The following is a 12,890-nucleotide window of genomic DNA, read 5'->3' as shown; positions in this document are numbered from 1 at the left end:
GTACTCTAGCGTTTGCATAACATGATTTCATGCTGCTTGTGTACAAAACACATGCTCGCTTTGGGATATTTTCCTCAAAGGCAGTTCAGTCACAATATACATTAAGTTTGCTGAAGTATATTGTAGTTACATTGAATTACAATGTATTTGCTGGATGCATGCATATTAATAACTATGTAACTACATAGTACTTATCCGCTGAGCGTATTCCTAAACGGTCAGCTGTTACATGTTACTGATTAGTAGTAATACACAAGGTAACACCCTGCTGTAAGGTAAGTCATTTCCTGTGCCATGGCCATTAGGACTTCATAGAGTGCCCAACGAATGTTGGGCACTCTATGTGCCCAACATTGTGACTATCGTCACATGGAGTTGGATGAATGGTGCACAACATAGCTTCAAAATAATAAGAGAAAAGAGTGAAATTGCAGCAACAACCATATTAGCTTCCTTTTCCAATGAGTTGAGGAGTGGCTTGAAACATAAAAACATGACAACCATATAGAATGTTTGCGAATTGCCTGTGTTACTTAAAAGTACGTTTCCAGGGATTTCCTGTCATGGCGATTCATGGATCAATGCCTTGGAAATATGAATATGTTTTTTTTTTACAAACAGCAATGACCTAATGTCTTCAGTCAAAATACTCAACTAATATATGAAAATACTTTGTTTATTAGATTAAGTCTTAGTGACAGGAATGTAAGACACACAAAAATTGCCTTGGCTATTCACAACCTCTCAATTCAGACCTTGGGATGTAGAACTGTCAGACATTCAAATGAAAAGTAAACTGCAGAATCATCATTTTTGGTTGTTAACCACCCAGTTTCAGGGTATAAGAAATGCCCCAAAATAGCAGGCAACTTTGGTACCACAGCTATATTCTTTGTTCCTTGCTGCAGTCAAATTTGAAATGTAGTGCACTTTTTTTGTACGTGATATTCTCCATTCTCCTTTACTTTCACTGGTGGTTAATTATTAAAGGTATGTATTTGAATTATAAATATACTAGTTATACAGAAGTAGGCAAAGCAGCCATACAGCCTCAGGCTAAACCCTTCCATTACCCATTATTTTCCAGCCTCCTGCCTCCATCTCCCTGCCTCCTCTCTCTATGTCATCTCCAAAAACAGCCAGGCATTCCTTTGTACTTGACTACCCCCTCCCCACTTTGGCCACCACACCAAAATAAAAATAAAATCCACCCCCTCGATATGTATGGGTGCCTCCTTGAAGTAGGATGTCACACTTGTCTTAAATATAATGAATCGCTACATCTTCAAGGCGTCCCGGCTCCCAACCTGCCTAGTCCTCCCCCGTTTCCAGCCCCTTCCCAACCATCCTACATGTCACAAATCATCCTGCAAGGAGGGATTTACAGTAAATCATTAACATTGTCAGAGATGACATGGCCAAGACAGGGAAGAGCCCAGAGATGCAGCCCAGAAATATGTGGGATAGGAATAAGGAATGATAAACAAAGAAGCCATGCTGCCTGGTATGCCCCCTATCTTTCTCTCCCTTGCTCCAGCTCTCATCACGCCTCTGTTTGCTACCCCATCTCTCTGGAATTTCTGAGTAGGAAGAAAGGTATGAAGGGAAGAAAGTCAAGAAACTGTCAAACGACAAGTTTAAAAATCTATTTTTGTGGTTTGGTTGAATTTGTGGTGTGTTTGACGCTTGTATTTTTCTCTTGTAACCAAGTAGAAGCTGTTGAGATATGGTGATGTTTACTTTAATACAAATGATAAATCCAAAAATGTATATGACCCATTTACCCCACTAACACTTGATCTAACCACTTCAGATGCTTGTGCTTCATACAGTACAATGCAACTTATCCACTTGATATCCTTTTAATAACAGGAAGCACACATATCGTAAGGATATACTCTTACCTATGCTGTCATCCATCAAGCAGATTACTAATTTTCTCTCAATTTCTGCTGCTCTCTTAAGAATCTCAAGAATGATTGATAACAGAGGAAGGAGCAGCACAGTGGTACTGTTTTTAACCTTGCTACAGTCATTAATCCGCTTTATGCCCATGAAGGTAATAAAGGAGACAATGAATTAGTCATTAAAGCACAGGTCAGTTTATTAGAATCCCTGATTGAACTGTAAAATGACTTCTTCTCCCAGGCTGTTGCCAAGACCAGGATGGAAATCTTCAGTGAGAAGGAGAAAAAAGGACCCGAGACAGAAGAGAAATCCTGTATTAGAGCTTTTTTCCCCCTTCAAGTAGGTGATAGACAGAGAGACACCAGCAAACCGGGAACATTCCCAGAACATTAGCTAAGATTCCCATGAAGTTTAAGTTACGTTTTTATCTAACATCAGGATGATCATGTTTTTGATAACATCATTTTTTGAAAATAAACATTGTAGAATCATCCGCACAACTAGGACAACTCTACAATGTTTCCCTGTAGTCTTGGGATACCTTGTAAATATGAAGAAGTCTATAAAGAGGATGGGTGAAGGGATGGTGAATAACCCAGTTAGCAGTATTTCCCTGGGTTTGTAATGTCTAAGACGGCTAAAAAGGAAGTATGGAATTCCCGATTGACCATACTGCCATGGCTATATACTGAGAAAGTAAGATGTAAGAGAGGTTTTTAATTGAAATATCATTGGAATGTTCCCCTAACGTTCACTAAAATGTTGTGCACAACATATGTAACCACCACCACAAAACATTCCTCAAACGTTCTCATTTGGTTTCCAGATAATAACACAATTACCAGTAATGTTTTCCCAGCAGGTTGAGGCACACGTTAACAAAAACTGTCCAATCATGTTGATGTTTGTACAATGTCTGTATAAAACCTACTCCTGATGTTGCAAGAACATTCCCAAGAACATTACATTTCATTACCTTGTGGGAACAGTCTGGTGGGAACATTGTGGGGATATGTTTCCAAAACACAAAAACATTGTCCAGTTGTGCAGATGATTCAACAAATGTTTCGTTTAGGTGCTAAAAACATTCACCCGACATTGCAAGAGCGTGCTTAAAACACATTTAATCTGTTCTTCAAAGGTTCACAGAATGTTTCTTAAGGTTGCGGAAAAATTGTGGGGATATGACAAGAGATAGGTTCCCAAAACATTAAAACTGTCCAGTTGTGCTGACATTCAGTTAATGTTTGTATCAGGGTGCAAAAAAAGCATTCCTTTGATGTTGCAAGAATCTTGACAGAACAGCCTGTCTGAGTTCTTTAAAGGTTCCCAGAACATTTCATTCGGTTGTGTGAACAGTGTGAATACATTTCAAGAGATTCCCAAAACACAAAATATGCTCAGTTGAGATGACATTCATACAATGTGTAGATCTGGAGAGGAATATAATGGGGATGTATTCCAATCTGCTTAAACTAGCACGCCGAGAATGTTGTAGTAATATTAGGTAAAACTTAAATATACATTTTTTAAATTGATCTCAAAATGTTCTGAGAACCTTCAAGACAAGGTAAAATGTACGTTGCATGAACATCAATGGGATATTATGTTCAACCTAAAACAAATAAGTTATGAACGTCATACAAACGTACTTATTTGGAAATTGTGGAACATTATTCAACATTGTGGGAATAGCACAAGAATATCCTTGCAACATTAAGTTAGGTTGCGCAGGACACTCCCTTAATAACCTTTTACTGCAGTGGGCTAAATCAGGGTCAACACAGAGTTGCTTGGTAGTCTTAAACAAATCTACTTTGAAATAAAAGTATACACCTCACACACGGTTATTGGCTTTAAAAAAGAAGACATCTGTACCATGTCAAATATAGAGTTGAAATGTATAACATTTAGAGTTTTCTTATATTTTCCAATATTACACTTTACACCACAAAGACTGAAATATAACAAAACCGTTTGACATAGAAACACCGGATTTCCTGTGTTAAAAATAAATACATGTTTATTAATTATCAAATTGTGAAAAATATGAATAACATTCCACCCATGAGGCCACTAGGTCATTTGACTGCAAGAAAGGGCTACTGGCAGTTCACATTTGAGGACCGTATTGTAAGGCTACTGCAAGGTGATAAAGACACACAGCATTTTAATTTAATTCATAGGACATTTAAACAGCGTTTAATCATACAAACACAATCATATTTTATAGACTTCAGATGTTCACAATCCGCACATGTGGGGTCTGAACAAGACAGGTGTTTTATCCTCTGTGCCCCCAAAGAATCTCTCTTCCGTCTGCTAACTGGGTTATTCACCACCACTTCACCCATCCTCTTCATATGCTGCGTACATCTGGGCCCATATTTACAAGGTATCTGAGACTATGAGTGCTGATCTAGGATCACTTTTGAAAAATAAGACAGAGGGGACCATTCCAAGCATCTCAAAATAGGAATTATATTGGGTGCGGTTTTTATAAAGTTGAGCAGTTTATTTTTACACTTAAATGATTATTTTTTAAAAATTTTTTTACAGTTAGTCTAAATTCTACAATTCTGACTGGATTTAAACATCTGGACAAAATAAAGACTTCTTTTAGTAGAGTGTATCTGAGCCTAAATTTCACTGTAGCATTTTTGTCTTGAGAAATATGGTTGAAGAATATGTGGGATTGAACGTGTGTAATATTTATATCTACAACCAGCTCGTTAATCCTCTGCACCACCAGGGGATCGTCGTGGCCTTGTTTTGTGTGTAATATGGTCAATCAGGACATGGAACACTTTCTGAGTTTTTAAAATGTTCTCGTCCTCTTCACATGCCGTGTACTTGTCACACTCTATTTTATGATTTAGCTATTGTGCTTTTTTGGCAGAACAATTTTAACTGGAAAAAAATCACAGTAAGGTTCTTAATTGTTACCCATAAATGATTTGATATGGAGATAAAAAAAGGGCTGCATTGGACCTTTGAATAAATAAAAGATGATTGTATTGAACCTGAATTTTCTGTATATTTATCTATCATCATTTCAGAATGCGTGTTGCATGCATTTATATGCGTTTTGATTGAAATTGAGAAAAGGCCAATCTCTTTTCTTATTCAGTTTGAAGGTTCTGAGCCTGTATTTAAGAACCATATGAACGCACAAGAATACAAGGTGTTTAAAGAAAGCTCTATCCAACTAAAGTTACATTTCACAAGACTTTCAACAAATGTGATGAAGAAATAAAAATAAATACAGTGTTACAAATACACAGCATATGAAGGGGATGGGAACATTTTAATTGTGTTCTCGGTCCTGATTGACCATATCACAACGGGGGAAAAAAGACAAAAAAAGCCACAAGTATCCCCTGGTGGTGCAGATTAATGAGCTGGTTGCAATTCTGAATATTGCAGGTTCAATCCCACATACTCTTCAAAAAATGGAAAAATATAAAACAGTGAAATTGTGGCTCAGATACACGCTACTAAAACAGATGTATAAATCCAGTCAGAACTGCAGAATTGAGACTAACTGCAAAAAAAAACATGTACAAATTGACTGTTCAACTTTAAAAAAAGGTTGATATGCCCCCCCCCCCCCCCCCCCCCCCCCCCCCTAGTCTTGGATACCTTGTGGGCCCAGAAGTATGAGCACAGCATATAAAGAGGATGGGTGAAGGGATGGTGAATAACCCAGTTAGCAGTATTTTCCTGGGTTTGTAATGTCTAAGACGGCTAAAAAGGAAGTATGAAATTCCTGATTGACCATACTGCCATGGCTATATACTGAGAAAAGAAGATGCAAGCGCCCTTCCCTAGTGGCGCAGATGATAAAAGACCTGGCTTGGGAACCAAACATTGCAGGTTTATTCCCCACATTTGAAGCTTTTTAACATATAAATAATTATTTTTAAAAATGGTTTATGATAAAATGCTGTTCTAATGTCCTATGACAGTGTCTTTTTATCACCTTCAAATGTGAATTTCCATGAAATATGGAGAGTAACATGATTGGGATGTATTTCAATCTGCTTAAGGAGCTACACATTTGCATGCTGAAAATGTTGTGGTAATATTAGGTTAAACTTAAATATAACATTTTCAAAATGTTATGAGGACCTCCAAGACAAGTTAAAATACAGTGGCTTGCGAAAGTATTCACCCCCCTTGGCATTTTTCCTATTTTGTTGCCATACAACCTGGAATTAAATTAGATTTTTTGGGTGGGGTTGTATCATTTGATTTACACAACATGCATACCACTTTGAAGATGCAAAATATGTTTTATTGTAAAAAAACTAGAAATAAGAAAAAACAAATGGAAAACTTGAGCGTGCATAACTATTCACCCCCTCAAAGTCAATACTTTGTAGAGACACCTTTTGCAGCAATTACAGCTGCAAGTCTCTTGTGGTATGTCTCAAAAAGCTTGGCACATCTAGTCACTGGGATCTTTCACATTCTTCAAGGCAAAACTGCTCCAGCTCCTTCAAGTTGGATGGGTTCCGCTGGTGTACAGCAATCTTTAAGTCATACCACAGATTCTCAATTGGATTGAGGTCTGGGCTTTGATTAGGCCATTCCAAGACATTTAAATGTTTCCCCTTAAACCACTCAAGTGTTTCTTTAGAAGTATGCTTAGGGTCATTGTCCTGCTGGAAGGTGAACCTCTGTCCCAGTCTTGAGGTTTCCCTCAAGAATTTTGTTGTATTTAGTGCCATCCATCATTCTTTAAATTCTGACAAGTGTCCCAGTCCCTGTCGATGAAAAACATCCCCACAGCATGATGCTGCCACCACCACGCTTCATGTTCTCGGGGTGATGAGAGGTGTTGGGTTTGCGCCAGACATTTTCCATGATGGCCAAAAAGCTAAATATTTTGGATTTAAATTTAATGGATTTAACGGTGCTCCGTGGGATGTTCAAAGTTTCTGATATTTTTTTATAACCCAACTCTGATTTGTACTTCTCCACAACTTTGTCCCTGACCTGTTTGGAGAGTTCCTTGGTCTTCATGGTTGATTGGTGGTGCCCCTTGCTTAGTGGAGTTGCAGATCCTTTCAGAACAGGTACTGAGATCATGTGACAGATCATGTGACACTTAGATTGCACACAGGTGGACATTATTTAACTAATTATGTGACTTCTGAAGGTAATTGGTTGCAACAGATCTTATTTAGGGTCTTAATAGCAAAGGGGTGAATACATATGCATGCACATACACAAAATTGTCCAAATTGGTGAAGAAAAATGAAAAAAATAACTTTACAACAGAAAGAAAACTGAAAACGGGTGCATTTATTATTATTTGTATTTATTTCACCTTTATTTAACCAGGTAGGCCTGCGACCTGGCCAAGATAAAGCAAAGCATTGTGACAAAAAACAACAACACAGAGTTACACGTGGGATTAACAAAAGTACGCCCTGACCTTAGAGAGCCTTTTTTTCCCTCTATTTGGTTAGGTCAGGGTGTGACTTGGGTGGGTAAATCTATGTGTTCTATTTCTTTGTTGGCCGGCTATGGTTCCCAATCAGAGGCAGCTGTCTATCGTTGCCTCTGATTGGGGATCATACTTAGGCAGCCCTTTAGCGCTACAATACTTTACGTGTCGCTTATCTTTCTTGTTTTTTTGGTGTTCATTTAAATAAACTCAAAATGTACGCCCTACCACGCTGCACCATGGTCTTATTCCAACAACGGACGTAATAAGTACAGTCAATAACACAATAGAAAAATCTATATACAGTGTGTGCAAATGGAGTAAGGAGGTAAGGCAATAAATAGGCCACATCATCATGATTTTACCTTGGTTTTTTTGAGTACCCAGTTGTTCTGAAAGCACCATAAATCCAGAGAATGCCAGAATATATGTATATTGAAAATTGTAAGAGCTTCCACTGCTTCCTTGCTTCTGAAGCTAAGCAGTGTTGGTCCTAGTCAGACCCTGGATGGGAGACCAGATGCTGCTGGAAGTGGTGTTGGAGGGCCAGTAGGAGGCACTCTTTCTTCTGGTCTAAAAAATATCCCAATGCCCCTGCGCAGTGATTGGGGATACTGCCCTGTGTAGGGTGCTGTCTTTTGGCTGGGATGTTAAACGGGTCTCCTGACTCTCTGAGGTCATGAAAGATCCCATGGCACTTATCGTAAGAGTAGGGCTGTTAACCCTGGTGTCCTGGCTAAATTCACAGTCTGGCCCTCAAACCATCACGGTCACCTAATAATCCCCAGTTTACAATTGGCTCAATCATCCCCCTCCTCTCCCCTGTAACTATTCCCCAGGTTGTTGCTGGGGAATAGTTACGTGTTCTCAGTCAATTTACCTGGTTAAATAAAATAAAAAGTACAAAACAATTGTCTGCTTATATGCCCCCTTAATTTATCCTACGGTTCTGCCCATGCTCTGAATTCTGTTGCTGTACATTTAAAATAGTATATTATTATATTAATATTACGTTAAACCTTAACAATGGCGATTTTAGCATGTAAATCTTGGTGGGGCAAGGCTGGGATGCATGCCAGCAAAGCCACTACACAACACAACACTAAACAATACATTCATTGCACAATAACGGTTACAAACGGTGCCGACAAACTGTTAGGGCCTACATAAAGCTGTCCCAACAGCATTCCCAACATCTTACTACTGCTACACCTGGCTATCAGCGGAGCCTTGTCTGGCAGCGAAACAGTTCAATCAGCCTATTTTACTGCCTTTAAAAAAAAACATAGCTAATACGGCCGACTTGCTTAAACAAATGTGGTTTCTAATGACAGTTGAACTATACAAATTATGGCATAACGGGACGACAAGTGGATAAGAGGCAATCCGTAATTTCAATTAAGACATTTATGAGCGACCTAGGACGGACGTTGTTAATATAACTATTTGTTCAGCACTTTTGAAATGTACAGCAACAGAATTCAGAACACGGGCAGTTCTTACAGTGTTCTCCCTGTACACCAAGTCAGAATCGTAGGATAAATTAAGGGGGCATATAAACTGACAATGAAAGCTCTTACAATTTTTGATGATTACATTTCTCTAAAAAGGTTATATGCTACATGTGCACCACCAAGTCAGAACAGTAGGTGAAATTAAAAGGGGTAAATAGACCAAATTATTAGGGTGAGGCACATGGGCTACTAAAATCTTACTACACAACATACACTTAGTACTACTTTCTTAGCTACAGTATACATATCTCCCTGGCATGTTACATCATTTATGCAAAATGTTTTTGGACTCCTTGTTGTGCTGTGCTCACTTGAACAGGAAGGTGACGCGAAGGTCCTTTGTGGGCAAATTTTGGCATCAAAGTCTGGCATTCTCTGGGTTTCAAAACAACTGGGAACTCTGGTAAAAAAAACAACTGGGGAAAAAACACAAAAAAACCCAAGGTCGAATCATGATTACATCATTGATCTTCAGGTCGTAGCTCTAGAAAGAGGCCGGATTTACAATTCTGAGTTGGATGACTGTTCAAAACGTATTTTCCCAGTCGGAGCTTGTTTATTTCCAACTTCCCTGTTGTCTTGAACTCACTCAAGTCAAGTTTTCACAGTTCCGAGTTAACAGTTGTTTTGAGCGCGGCACAAATCATGCTTCATTGACAGCATGACCAATGTTGAATGTTTATCATTTTAAACTTGGAAAAGACCCCTTAATCCCAGATTTCAAACCATGCAGCCACTGTCACTGATTCCTTCCAAACCACTCATTGTTGAATTTGCGATTTCCAACTTGTTGTGTAATGTTTATGTCCAATGGCCGATGAGCACCTATACATTTTATCTATAATTTCTCTTAATTATTTCCCTTCATATGACAAGGATTAAAAAGGATTTGCCAGTAGATTGTCGACTTGATTCATGACTGCTAGCTAAGATTTTGAAAGTATGATGTTGACATTATCAATCCAATCAAAGCTACTGCACATATAATGTGATTTGACATCATTTTATCTGTGGCCAATGACCTTGAGTCTTTTTGGATCGTCACTTCTAATGTAACTCTATGGCAGCACCCACGGGGCTAGAATTTTCTAAGTCTCCCCTTAGACTTGGCGGTGACTCATGTCCCCATGAGTGACAGAACACTGAGCCAATCACAGCGCAACGCTCCGTATTTTCTGCTGGTATGCCCCACCACCACCACAGAAAGCCCTGAGCTAGGGTGAAACACCTGCATTTTGGATCTGCCTTGCTGAAGAAACCAAAAAAGAGACCATGTTTATTAACTCAATGATATATATTTGTTTTACATTGTTTTCAAACTGATATGTGACACATATTAACGCCAAAATAACATGCAAAACAGACAAGCCCTGCTCTACGCCACCTGCCCTGAACGATGGGTCGCCACTGAACCTAGAACAAATATGCTATGACTGTGTCACATTCTGACCTTAGTTCTTTTGTTATGTCTTTGTTTTAGTATGGTCAGGGCGGGAGTTGGGTGGGTTGTCTATGTTCTTTTTTCTATGATTTGGGATTTCTGTGTTTGGCCTGGTATGGTTCTCAATTAAAGGCAGCTGTCAATCGTTGTCCCTGATTGAGAACCATACTTAGGTAGCCTGGTTTCACTTTTGAGTTGTGGGTGCTTATTTCCTGTTTAGTGTTTTTGTCTTTCACCTTACAGGACTGTTTGTTTGTTATTTATTGTTTTGTTCAGTGTTCTAGTATGTCATTAAAAGCTATGAACACTTACAACGCTGCGCATTGGTCCGATCTCTCCTACTCCTCCTCAGAGGAAGAAGACGAGCGTTACAGACTGTCATAAAAATGGACTTATTTGGACATTTTGGAACATTGTGCAACATTGTGGGAATGTCTTTGCAACCATGAATATTCTTGCAAAATCCCAGACAATTCTCATAACTTAATGAAATGTTCTGGGAACCTTTAAAAAATGTATACCAGGTGTTCTGTCAACATTCTTACAGCATAATAGGAATGTCCTTAATGAATGTCATCACAACAGATCATATTTTTGTTCTGGGAACCTATCTGTTGTCATATCCTCACAATGTTCCCACAACCTAATGAAACATTCTGGGAACCTTTAAAGAACAAACTAAATGTGTTCTGGGAATGTTCTTGTAACATCAGGTGAATGTTTTTTTTGCAGAATCATTGCAGAATCATCCGCACAACTGGACAGTTTTGTGTTTTGGGAAGTTAACTTTTGTGAAGTTCCCACAATGCTCCCATCAGACTGTTCCCACAACCTAGTGAAACATTCTGGGAACATTTAAAGAAAATATTAAATATGTTCTAGGAATGTCCTTGCAACAACAGGCGAATGTTTTATACAAACATTCTACAATCATCAGCACGACTGGACTGTTTTTGTGTTTTGAGAACATTTGCAACGATCTAACAAATGTTCTGGGACCTTTCACAGAACCAATATTGTTTTGCTGGGATGGACTATTAGCTCAACTGACAAACACAGACCTGTCTGGCCACATAATCTCTCCTCGGCACCTCCAAACAATCCGTTGTACAGTAGCTTTCATAGGACTGAGATAATGTCACCATTACTGATCAAAGCTTCAGACTTCAGTTTGATGTTGGACTGTAGCTTGAGTTGAGTAATCTGACTGTCACAGTGGTAACCTAGAGGGAGGATGAAGATATGGTGACCCTCTCTTTAACATTTTTTAAAATAAATAAAAGCATGGATGGCTGAATGGTCAAACAGGCAATCAGCAACCCCCTACACAGCAGCCTAATAAATAATACCAAGATCTGAGGTTGAAGGCAGCGCGTTTTAATTGAACCTTTATTTAACTAAGCAAGTCAGTTAAGAACAAATTCTTATTTACAATGAAGTCCTGCCTTGGCCACATCCGGACGATGCTGGGCCAATTGTGCGCCACCCTATGGGACCCCCAATCACGAATGGATGTGATACAGCCTGGATTTAAACCAGGGACTATAGTGACACCTCTTGCACTGAGATGTGGTGCCTTAGATCGCTGCATCACTCGGGAGCCCTAAGTAACCATAGACAGACAGTGAATAACACTTTATTTGGATATGGAAGGGCTGGGTAAAGGAACTTAGTGGAGGGTTATACCATAAAAATAGAATGGGTTATATGAGGTAGTCTGTTTTGCCCACTCTCCCTCCCTCATACCCCCTTCCATTCTCCCCTCCTCCCTCCTCCCCTACCTGACCACTTACATGGCTAATCTTTGTGTCCTTCCCCCTGTTCCCATTGCCATGGGATGCTGCTGATGAGAGTGCTGACTTGTGTTTGTCACCATTTATTAAGCAATGTGGTTGTTGGCTCCACTTCAAGAGAAGTAACAGAGTGAGACCTTGGATGTCTGCTGGAGCCCCGAACAGAGTAATGACTGAGACAGGATAGGGGATTATGAAGTGGTTCCACCATCTCAGACGGAAGAGGATCTACAGGAATTGGAAATAATAGTGGCACTATGGGATAGCACTATGTGAGTGAGTGAGGTCATTCAAATCTGCAAGCAAAGTCACCCAAAAGCAGATTCAGATTTGCCTCTAAAATAAAAATATGCATGCAATTATACTATGATTTATACAAAAGATCTATCTTATACATCTTAGTTGGGTCAGCTTTGTTTTGAAACTGATCCTAACCCAGAGTCCAATGATTAACTGATGGCATGTCAGGCTCTATGGGAGGCCACTAGTCACCACGCCAGACATCAGAGGGTCTGGAGAGATGGAGAGCGGGGTTTATGCCTATAAGGACCCAAACAATTCCTGTGAATGTTATGTCTACGTCTCAGGAATCCTGAGGAGCCAAATTAGAGGTCACTGCAAAAGTTGAGCCCAGGTGTTATTTGGGGATATCAGGTTTGTGGGGACATGGGTGTTCATGGGGACATCGGGTTTTGTGGGGGCATTACGTTTTGTGAGGACATCAGAGTTTATGGGGATACGGGTGTTTATGGGTACCTCGAGCCTTGATTGATTCTTGT

This window comes from Oncorhynchus mykiss, chromosome 19 (assembly GCF_013265735.2).
Source record: "Oncorhynchus mykiss isolate Arlee chromosome 19, USDA_OmykA_1.1, whole genome shotgun sequence".
NCBI lineage: Eukaryota > Metazoa > Chordata > Actinopteri > Salmoniformes > Salmonidae > Oncorhynchus > Oncorhynchus mykiss.
This window is presented reverse-complemented; position numbering follows the sequence as displayed.